This window comes from Papilio machaon, chromosome 3 (assembly GCF_912999745.1).
Source record: "Papilio machaon chromosome 3, ilPapMach1.1, whole genome shotgun sequence".
Lineage (NCBI taxonomy): Eukaryota > Metazoa > Arthropoda > Insecta > Lepidoptera > Papilionidae > Papilio > Papilio machaon.
Genome location: NC_059988.1, coordinates 9073424 through 9085637, shown reverse-complemented (window position 1 = coordinate 9085637; position 12214 = coordinate 9073424). Strand labels below are relative to the sequence as shown.

At 31.6% G+C, this 12214-nt stretch overlaps 1 protein-coding gene across 2 annotated transcripts in view; it reads right to left on the bottom strand.

Moving 5' to 3' along the window:
* Positions 1 to 12214, bottom strand: part of LOC106711415 (neurogenic locus Notch protein) — a 115601-nt gene that overhangs the window by 91085 nt on the left and 12302 nt on the right. The gene's annotated exons all lie outside the window — the stretch shown is intronic.

Here is a 12214-nt window from a genome sequence, read left to right as displayed (position 1 = left end):
CAAATTCGTTTACATCTCGAAATTTAAACCGACACTTTAAAGTATACTAAGTTTTGTACGTGAGTTTACTTGTGACAAATTATATATTAATAATTCAACATCTAACCGTCGTGGTAATATTCGGTGCCACTCGTCAGGCCAGTTCTCTTTCATACAAAAATATGTAGTGGCATGGGACGTGTTAATATCACTAGAGGTTACGAAATTGACAGCTAATGCAGTCAGGCTTTACACTCGATGCGGTTGTTTTTTTACATTTAAATTGACATTGAGTGTACCAAATTGAGTCTTACCTATCAAAAAAGCATAATAAAACATGTTTGATTTATAAAAGCTTAAATATAAAGCCTTCTTAACGATAAATATGACTTAAAAGGCAATGTAAAAAATAAAAATTAATTCTATCAGAAAATTTAATAATTACTAACAGAACGATCAATCTATGTGAGCACGCATCTACCACTTGATTAATCAAACCATCTTATTACTTAAGTAATTACAATAATTAGGAATTATTAATTCCAAATAACCAAACATTCATTACGGTTAAAACTAACTTATAAAGGCATTTATTGATGTATTTTCATCGAGGAACACAAGTCATTCAGTTCTGTGATACACCCACAACCCTAAAGAGTTATAAATCTTAATTTAAGATATTTATTCTACGGCCCTAAGCGGTGGATATAAAAATTTTTGTTTGTTCCCGCTGTGTCCGGAGCCACGGGAAGCCTCCATATATACACAATCGATACCTTCCAACTAGGGTTGCCAACTTTATAAATTTAGACATGAATACTGGCAACCATGAAACTACTGCCAATCTTGTCAACCTTTGACTCATTAATGATAACGAAAAAAGATCAACATCTTTATCAGAAGGAATGTAATCCAGTGACTTATTTTACACCACTCATTTTGAACCTCAGACATAAATGTCAAACTAGTCCAAACAACTCAGGCCCAAAATAGCACCATGCATGTTGGACAAACACGAAGAGGTGGCAACCCTACTTACACCCGTTAAGCCTCTAATAAAACCTTTTCAATTATAATTTAATATCATTCCGACTTCGTATTTGTTGTAATAGTGGATTAAATTTACAATTTTATTTGTACCAAAATATAATACGATGGGAAGGAATATATAGATTTCATTAAGATATCGTGATGTATCTAAAATCGACTATTCACAAGAATAAATACGACCTTAAATGCTTTTAGTAATAAAAGTAAATTTATACAATGCATTCCTAAAACCACGGCATAGATTTTGGTAAGAAACTTAGGTAGGTATTTATTGAGACATCTGAGAACATTAGTGCCTTTTAAAAAATTAAAAAAAAATCTCGTTTCTGACTAACTTATGTTATATGAAATAATTTAATTATCAACACTTTTATTTTTTGATTTGTTATAGGTGCTGCAAATTATGTCAAGATCATTGCTAGCTTGTAATTAAAAATCCTACTAGAGTAAGCACTAACTAAGCTGTATAACTCATTAAACACAACTCAAGAGATGCAAGTTGAGTGAGAGAGATGAACCGATGGTTTATAACTCGCTACAGATCGGTTCCCATAGCTGGGGCTACAAAAAGTAGACTCAAGTGCGCGACATGTGGCGACGACACCGGATCACATGTGCTCACTACATATGTAAGTTCTTTTTAAAACGTGATCGAATTTGCTAATACGACGACTTCGATATAAAACATTGATTGCGTTTTGTTACTTAAAATTGGTGCAAGTATTAATTTAAACAAAAGCTATAATTTTATTGAAAGCTAATAATAGATTAAAAATCATTTATAACCTAAAATCAAATATACAAAAGATACTGGCTGCATGACTCTTTTGCCTTTGCCTTTTGTGTGTACAAATGTATTTACTTTTAAAAAAAGTCAAAAAAGAACCATATACAGCTCAATGAACCCGAACGGACTTTGGAAGCCGTTACTTTTAAAAGAAATAAACTAAGAACATAAAACACGTCTATCAAAGTGAATATAAAACGTAATTGTTACGACCGATGTAAATTCTCGCGTGGACGTTAAATAACTTAGTTAATTAGTCTGTTGGTTACTAATTTAGGGATCTTGATAAAATTGATTCATCTCAACTAACATTTCAATATTGAACCAAGTCTATTTCGATGTAACAAATTTTAATTCGTAATTTAACGTAGCTAGGAACGTAAAAGATAATCACTGAAACATATTATGTATACAGTTACAAATAAGTCTGAAATATATATTTTTTTTGTAGTAAAATTTCCATAATTGCAACAATACTTATTGGGTCTTGATTCTTAAAATAAAAAAAACTAAACGAAAATCTGTGTTCATAGACGTAATTTTATTATCTTTAAGAAAACTTTTTAAAAGATGCAATAGTCTTTTTTTGTCTATGACTCATTCATACTCTATGGTAGATAGTTTACTAACAAAGCGGTCATTTAGCATCTCTTTCGAACGGGTTCTTTTATGCGTTTAGAAGTTACAGTAGTTAGTGGCCACTAATTTATTTACTCGTCAACATTAAGAACCCATTACTGTGGAGTGTACTATGGATACCGCTTCCGTTATTTTAGTAAGGAACCGGTTTTTGTTGTCTATTTGATTAGGATTTTGGTTTAGTTATTGGAAGATTTTTCTACGTAAACAGGTAAACAGTTTAGTAGTTCCTCTGGTGTTGCGGATGTCCATGGGTATTGTTGATCATATCGATGTTCCCGCTGCTCGTTTGCGCACTTCTCTTATAAACTTAAAATGTCAACTTTATTTTAAGTACATGTTAACACTCTATATTACGAGTATTAACTACATTACTTTTAAGTGAATACTGCTGTCTTAAAATGTAGAACAATTAAAATAATAAAGTATTTTTTTTAATTGCAAAGTTTTATTAGTAAAAATTTCAGTAAACTATTTTCACCTATCGACCTTAGTGCATTACTCAATCTTTGTTATCCTAAAACATTTTTTATCATCCATATAACATTTCGTATGCTTCAAAAGGAAACGAAACGAACAAAAAATCGGACGCGATTGTTGAAAAAAAAATTACATAAAAACTGAGAACACTATGAACACGTGGCTATTGCACTGATGTTGGAGGGTTACCAGTTGCTGCATTTGTGATTTGTTGCACGATCCAACAAGTTATTGAATTGTCAACCTTACGTCGTTAAGTAAAGTGCTAAATTTGCTTGTAAATTGAATATACTATAGATCTATTATTTGATTTAATCTCTTATTAGAAAAAAGAACGTCAGTTTCTCTGCAAATTAGTAGCACCTTGTTAAAATTATTACATACTTTCTTGCGCTGTCAAACTAATATAAAATTTAATCTTACTAAGATTATAAATGCCAATGTTTAGATGGATGGATGTTTGTTTAAAGGTATCTCCGGAACGGCTGAGCGGATCTTGATGAAATTTGGCACAAACGTAGAACCTAGTCTGGAAGAACACATAGGCTACTTATTAAGGTTTTTTTTAAATTCCGCGCTGATGGAGTCGCGGGCACAGCTAGTGTAATATACAAAATATAACCTACGTAGAAAAACAACCAAAATGAAAATATAACAGTTGGTGTTATCAATAATAGTTTAAACTAATTTAATAACAGTGATATAACTTAAAATAGTTTTAAGTTAAATTAGAAATAAGCTGTAGCTAATTAATTTACGAAGTAAGATCAAATGACATACCAATTTAAGAAAACAAAAATAGAACTATACTGGTGTATATAAACAAAAACGAAAAAAGAAAAAAAAACGTTACGAATATTAAGCGCATAATAATACAAATACAATGTCACAAAATCGATACAATTCGAGTCAGTTCACCCTGCGCGCACGCATCCTGCAGATATTGTACGTGGGACAGAGAAGTAAGATAAAAGCGCGTGCGTTAGACCGAGATAAATGCGAGTCGTGTACGTTGGGCGCAGCTGTCGTCTACGTCACCAGGGGTCCGGAATAATGCGGTCGGCCGACCGTGAAAGGGCGGACAAACATTTTCTATAACGGAGGACCTCAACTTGTGTGTTATTCCGGTATTCATTTTTGGAGCAAAGAATCCATATGTCGCTTATATAACATATAAATTAACTGAATTATCAACGATAACTAAATACAATATCAAATATATCAGTAAATTTTACGATCTAATGGTATTTCTGAACAAATACGATTTTGCTTCTAAGGAATAACGTTGTGTACTACATAATCTTAAGATTATTTTTAATTAATTACTTCGAGTAAACCATTAATTTAAAAAAGGAAAAGTAGAAAAGATATTCTTATATAAAAGATTGAACTTTATATAAAAGCAAACTATTTACTCGTAGAAACCTTAACAGGCTTATCAAAAATATATACTGGTTAATACAATAGGAATGTCGAAGTTCAACAGTGCTTGGATAGCTAAGTCTACCTTCCTATTGTTTAGCAAAGCCAAAAAGAGCACATATGCACGAACACGGCACAGAACAATTGCCTGGACTTGTACCCACCGTACGACATGCACAGATAACGTCCGACAATGGATACTAATTACTTCCCCGCTTTAGGAATTCAGCTTAGGTTGCATCTAACCAAGGAATTGTTCGATGTCTTTGTGTTACTTCGATGTTAGAAAATATTTACTAATAATAATAATCCTTTATACAATAAGAACAAAACACAAAACAAAAGAAATAAACACAACACTTGTGAAAAACATTTGAAATGCCAATAATTTCAACTGCCCCGTAAAAGGTTATTATTAAAGTCATTCAAACCGTTATTTTAACAACACGGTATATAATATTCACACGAATGAAGTAATTCGTTAAATTTTACATAACTGTTATAATCTGCCTAAAACCTTATAATCTATACAAAACTACTACTATGTAAGTATTATAGTTATATACAAGTATTAGATAATACAAATATTTATACTTTAATTTAACCTGACTTACATATTACATTATTTAATACTTCTCCTTATGATATTATTACTCGTACTAATATTATAAATGCGAAAGTTTAGATGGATGTTTGTTAAAAGATATCTTCATAACGGTTCAATGAATCTCGATGAAATTTGGCACAAATATAGAACGTAATCTGGAATTACACATAGGCTACTAATTAAGTTTTTTTCTACGGAGTCACAGGCGACAGCTAGATAAAAGAAAGAATTATATCTATATGTATGAGTGGGTAAGACAAAAGTTTTATTTCACTTGAACGTTGGTGTCTATTTATATTCAACAAGTGTTTATAAACTTAAAGAAATATTACACAGTTATAAATTTCATGTCTAGCCAATGTGACATATTTACCATTTTGTTTAAAATTCAGCTTATCGTCATAAAATATGGCTTATAAGTTGTTCGCATTTGTTAAGTTTCAACTGCTAAGTTCTCGTTACGTTTTCCAACTATCAAAAACTCGACAAACATTGAAAAAAAAATTAAAAAATTATCAAATTTCTTATACTAATATTTTTTAACGCATTTTTGTAAACGTTTATTAAAATTAATTGAATTAAATAAAAAAAAAAACTTACAAACTGCCGACTACTACTAGCTAGAATATTATAAAGCCCTATTATAAAAAATAAAAAATAACTAATAGTCATATGTTCTCATCACATACGAAATTAATAAATCACGAAAGAAAAACAATACCAAGTTTGAATCTATTAATTAATCAAAAATATCAAAATGACGCCTGTGTCGGATTACAACCAGTGGCTAATAGATACATGCTGGCAACATAACTACAATCAAAAACAATAAAAAAAAACTATTATATATCCTAAAATGTGATGATAGACGATTTTAATACTTAATGCAATATGTATAATGTGCATTATTGCTTGTGTGATTGAGAAAATAGCTGTGGTTTTTGTTAGAAGTACAAGTCCGCTTTGACCACGACCATTCGTCTTATATCTCCGGCACGGCATTGTGGTGGAACATCGCTTGATAGTCATATATTCTACTAAAGTTTATTGACCTGCGTCTTTATTACTTAACTATGTTATCTTATTCGTGTATTGCCTATACAACAGCCTCCAAACTTGTTGATGGCAACAAAACACACGCTTAATGTGACAACTCGATTCAGAACTGAAATTCTTTTAAGATTTTTCATTATCTTTACATATTCATGTAAAGATAATGAAAATGAAGATTTAAATTGTATTTGTATATTAAATAACTCGATAAAATCCATTTTTTACATAGAATTCGGTTTTATTAGTTAGTTAACATATTAATTATAAGAATATATAAAGAGGTGTGGGGCCGCAATATTATGCACGAACGAGCCGAGCCGGCTTGACCTGTGAAATACCACGACCACACAGAAGATAGAAGTGAAATAAAAGTAATTCTGCCTGTGCGTGCTGGAGGCCTAATTTTCGTTCTCTTCCCCTTCCCAACATATGTATGGTAGGTAAATATGCTCTTTCTGTGCGTACCCTGGTCTGTTGATTTAAGGTTGGCAATCTGTAAATGCAGATGGGCAACGGTCACTTGTTGGCGAATTGCAATGTCCGCTAGCTCGTTTGTAACATTATACTACAAAAAATATTTTGTAAACTGGTTTAATTTTTGTCATGTTTCAAATAAACTACAGTATTTTAGAATAGTTTGACGCCGAATGACATGCAAACAGAAGTATAATGCATAAAAAATCCTTTTCCTCTTTATCACAGTTATTTGTATACTTAGAGGAATATTTTACAGTAATATTCATACCAGTTATATATGTATGTATGTTCGCAAAGGAATAACATTTACTTAACAAAGCAACAATCCCATTCACCAAATATAGAAAACGATTGACCTGAAGGTTAAGAAGTCGCGAATAGTCTCCACTATCCTTTTAAGTAGCGATCGGAATACGGTACATTGGAAGGTATAATTTTGACCAATTTAGAAATGCACGTTATTATTCGGTTTTTGTGGGAATCGATTCAAATATAATCGATACGATTCGATTTAATAATCAATCGAGATTTAGGCTCGACTAATTGTTTTGATGTTAATTTGTTTGCACAATGATATTTACTACGGATATTACAGCTGTACCATTAAACTGTTATTCCATTGCCGAAGCATCTGCCATCGCTCTCATTTTCTTAATTAAAAACAAAGATAACCATATATTATTGTAGAAACTTACAGTCATCATATCCCTGGCCTTATCCCACTCAAGTTGGATCGACGCACAAGGTTTTATAAACCCTAAAGATTTGGCTTCATTTTTAAGACCGGCCGCCTGCCTGTCACCAACTCTACTTGCGAATAAATTGTGGAAACTTACAGTAATAGAGATATATTATGCTGCTTCATTTTTACGTCGGCATAAATATATTAAGCTTTTTTTTATCGGCAAGTAATCTTTGTTAAATAAAAAATTCCATTGCAGTAACCTGATTGAATGAAGTCTAAAACATAGAAAAGCTTACTTAATAATAGGATATTAGATTATTTTTAGTTATTAGTATATCATGGATTAATTAATGTAGTATTTATTCTTGGGCTTTTAGTTACATGTCTCTAACAAACCCATCCATCATTAAGTACCATGGAAGGGCATCGCGTGACTAAACAGTGAAAGCGGTTCCAAATTGTTGAATTAAAACCTTTTAAAACAAGATTAACACAAAACGATCTTTTTTCGAATATATCTTCCCTATTATTATGTTACATAAGACATCATTTAATTACATAAATAGTACGAGGTTTTTAATTAGTCAACTTTTGAAATCAAAGCCTCAGTTCTCATTTGAAAAAAAATAAAATGGTGAAGTAATTCTACGTTTATTATCGTGAGTGTTAACTACAATAAATGTGTACAACAATAATATGATTTTGTTCGTGTTTGTGTCTTCATTAGGCTATAGGAACTATAAAAACATAGACTTTTATATTACGAGTGATTTAATATAATAGTTTGATTAGAAAATTAAATGTCGAAAGTCGAAAATTTTATCTTTTCATCGAAATTTTAAACATCTTAATGATATTAATTTAAACGTGATTAATATTAATTAGGATTACAAAATCTTACTAATATTATAAATGCGAATGTTTCGATAGGTGGATGGATTTTCACAACGGCTGCATGGATCTCGAAGAATAGCATAGAGGTAGAACATAGACTGAAAGAACACATATTAATTAACTTTTTTTTAATTCCACGGATGGAGTCGCGGTCGATAACTTGTTTTATATAAAAACTATTAAGTCAAAGTTACATAGAATGGAATAATAATAGAAATGAATGCAATTTACCAGACTTAATATTTTCGGTAATTATAATTTCTGTCTGTAATATTCAATATTAATTGCTCTATTTAATTTTGTGAGAATTTATACATTTAAACATTTCTAAATTATATCATGACTCTATTATTTTTAGAAAAGACACGCTAAACTGTAACGTTTTTTGACTTAACTTAGGGGCCGTTTACCTGCCGAAACCTCTCCCCTTCCCCGCGGCGTCAACCCATCGTACCCTACCAGATTCGGGTGCAAACGCAGGTGTTCAATATAATCCGACTTATTTTATCATACAACAGCAAAGCTTCAATCTCGGTCTTTTTTACTGACACGGGTTATAGCAAGTATTATCCGACTTATTTAAAACACAGATGGATAGTAGCGTTACTCATCATGGGTTATGTCTTTTTCTATTTAGGCGGATAATACCAAATAACGGCGGGAGAATTTCGGCCGTTTCCGCTTTCTCGGAACCTCTGATTCACGTCGCGTGTGAGCCTATGATTTTAAAAGCATTTGATAATAATAATAATTGTTCTTTCGGTCAAAAGTTTCCTCGAGTTGAAACGTTCATGTTTTTTTTGAGCAACGGTACCTCTCATACAATAGTTTTGAATATGATTCATTGTGTTAAATACACAATTGTTTTTTGTTTTAATTTTAAATGTCGGTGAAAAAGTTAATCTTACCATACTTATACTTCTGATTAAGAATTCTTTGTTCCAAAGCTTTTATTTGTTTGGAATTTTTTTTGCTTTCTGCATTTTTTTCCGAAATTAAAAAAAATACCTTAAACTAAAATTATCGTCTATACTTCTCTAAACGGTACATCTAAGTACATCTTATATATAAAATTCTCGTGTCACAATGTTCGTTCCCGTACCCGTTCGTTCTCATGAAATTTTGTGAGCATATTGAGTAAGTCTGAGAATCGGCCAACATCTATTTTTCATACCCCTATTAAGTTTTTTTAACTTCGCGCGGACGGAGTCGCGGGCGACAGCTAGTTTTTCTATAATATAATCTATGAAATTCGACATCGAAATGAATGAAAGCTGTTAACAAATTATAGCATGTATTATAAAACGATAAACTACTACTTCAATTTAAAATCAATACTTTCTCCAGAATGATAATGCCGCAGCCCTAAGTATAATTAAACTAGCGGTCGCCAGCAACATCGTCCGCGCGATTAAAAAAAAATCTAGTAGTAAATATATCCTATGTATTGACGTAGGGGATATTGTAACTTCCCAACAGTGAAAGAAGTTTTCAAATCAGTTCAGTAGTTTTGGTGTCTATTCAATACAAACAAACAACCATTCTTTAAAATATTAGTAGTCAACTTAATATGCTACGATCACCTAGATAACTACTTTCATTAAAATGACGAAATATTATGTTTTATTATGTATATTTTACGCACACTTCATTTTATCGATATGTAAATTAAAAAAAAATCTATTAAAATGAAAATAAAACTTACGTCGCGCAAAGTAAGTAGCTTGGAGCGACTAATCAAGAATATAAATGGCTCCACTTTTTTCAAAATGCTTATGTTTTCCAAAATTAATTTGAATCCGGTCGAAACAGGATTTTTGGACACTTAAACTTTTAGCATTAAACATGTGAATTGAAGGCTGTAAATTGCAGTCAAAAAAAATCACACCTTATTACATCTTACTAATTTTATAAATGCAAATATTTGGATGTATGGATGGATGTATGTTCTCTGATCACGATAACATTAAAAATAGATGTAGTTTTTTTTAATTCAGCGAGGACGGAGTCGCGGGCGACAGATACTATATATTATTTCCATACATCAGATTTTATTTAAACATCTACAAGTTGTTTTCTTATAATTTTCAATAGAAAAAAAACTTTAAAATGCTTAACAATTATTAAAGGTAATTTGTAGGCAACAAGATTTCAAGATATAGTCTATAGTCAATTTATATTTTAAATAGGCAATATTAATTGGAAACTAGATACATATCCCAAGTATAAATCTACATAATATATATTTTTTAAATAATCGTTGATTTATTTATTTATTCGGGAGTCCATATCGAAAACAAGAATTACATTATATATAATAAATATATGCTAATTTTGTATTTATACATTTGCATCTGTATAGATCTCTATAGATAAAACATAAAGATTTTTTAGCTAAGATAAAATTATATTTTCTTATTTTGACCATTTGATAATTATACAACGATTAACAGTGGTAGACGTCAGCAACAACATCTGTTGCACGAATGTGTCTGCTCGCCCGGTGCAATACCACGACCACACAGAATACAGGCGTCAAATGGAAGAAATTCCGCATTACGTCTGATGAATGAGGTACCGGAGGCCTAAGTCCTCTTTCATTCTCACCCTTATCTTATAAGGAAAGGATGGGAAGTGGAAGTGGATTTGTCAGAGGCGATGCACAGGAATGGGAAATATTCTCATTTTGTGCATCCCTCCCTCCGTCGATTAGAGGCAGGCAACGCATCTGCAATTGCGGGTATCTATGGGTGGCGGTCGCTTTGCTCTTTTGGCAAATTCAAGTGGCCGCTCGCTCGATTGCCACCTTATGTTATAAAATTCTCTTTACATTAAAAAATGTGTAATTTTTTAATGTAAAGAGAATTCTTTCATAAGAATTTATTTTGTAGATGAAACTACTTTACTTATCGTAGATTTCAGAGACCAAAATCTCCATATAAAACATTTTATCATCTCTATAATTATCTTTCACGAAACAGAGATAACAATATGAATACAATGATTATGGTTTCAGAAAAGATTTGACAATTAAAAACACAAACGCCATTAACTTTTATAATCTTACTAATATTATAAATGCGAAAAGAGTTTTATTGTTGTATCCGTGCATCAGATATAAAAACATATAGTCGTCCCACTTATGCCTTTTTAAAAAGACAGAGATAGAGCATTGTTGGTAATTGTACTTCGCGTGATAAGCACGAACTTGCATTCCACGAAATCTCAATGCATCATGGCGTCGTAGCGCCTGATAAAAAACAAGCGAAGTTAGTATTAACTGCGCGTCCCAACATGACAGCGTTCTATTGTCAATAAACTTGTATTTACATATAGTTATATCTATCATCATCATCATCATCATCATCAGCTCACAATACGTCCCCACCGAGGGGCTCGGAGCCTACCCCAAGTTAGGGGTGAATAGGCCATAGTCAACCACGCTGGCCAAGTGCGGGTTGGTTGACTTCACACATATCATTGAATTTCTTCTCAGATATGTGCAACATCACGATGTTTTCCTTCACCGTAAGAACTTCGGATAAATGTTTATATGTAAATCGATAATAATCGAAAAACACATTGGTACATATATCTATCATTATCATTAATTAAACAGAGAAAGCAATACTTGTGACAACAACTGACACTATAGAATTCTACGGTTATGTAATTAAATTTTGTGAAGAAAATGCGATCGACCGCCATCTTGTTTTAGGGTCTCGAAGCTTCTTTAAAATCGATACTAATTTTCAACTAAAGGACTCCCTTAGTAACCATTAATATTACATATGTGATAACAACAAAGACGTGTTTATAGGCCAGTAAAATCATTTAAAATCTAAACGAGATTACATCAAATTTTAATAACTTGAAATGGATTCGGTATCCTAAAGATACCATTTAACGGTAGTTTACCTTAATTAGTAGCTAATGAACTCCGGCTTTAATATTTTATAAAGTAACGTATAATGAACCACTTTATGTTAAAGATTTACAGATTATGTTAATTGTCATAAGAGAACGTTTTTAAGGGAAATTAAAACCGTATAGATCCATAACACACGACATTTTAAGCAATAAATTAACCAGTCTTTATAGGGAATGAAAAAAACAGGATGAACGACAAACATTGGATATT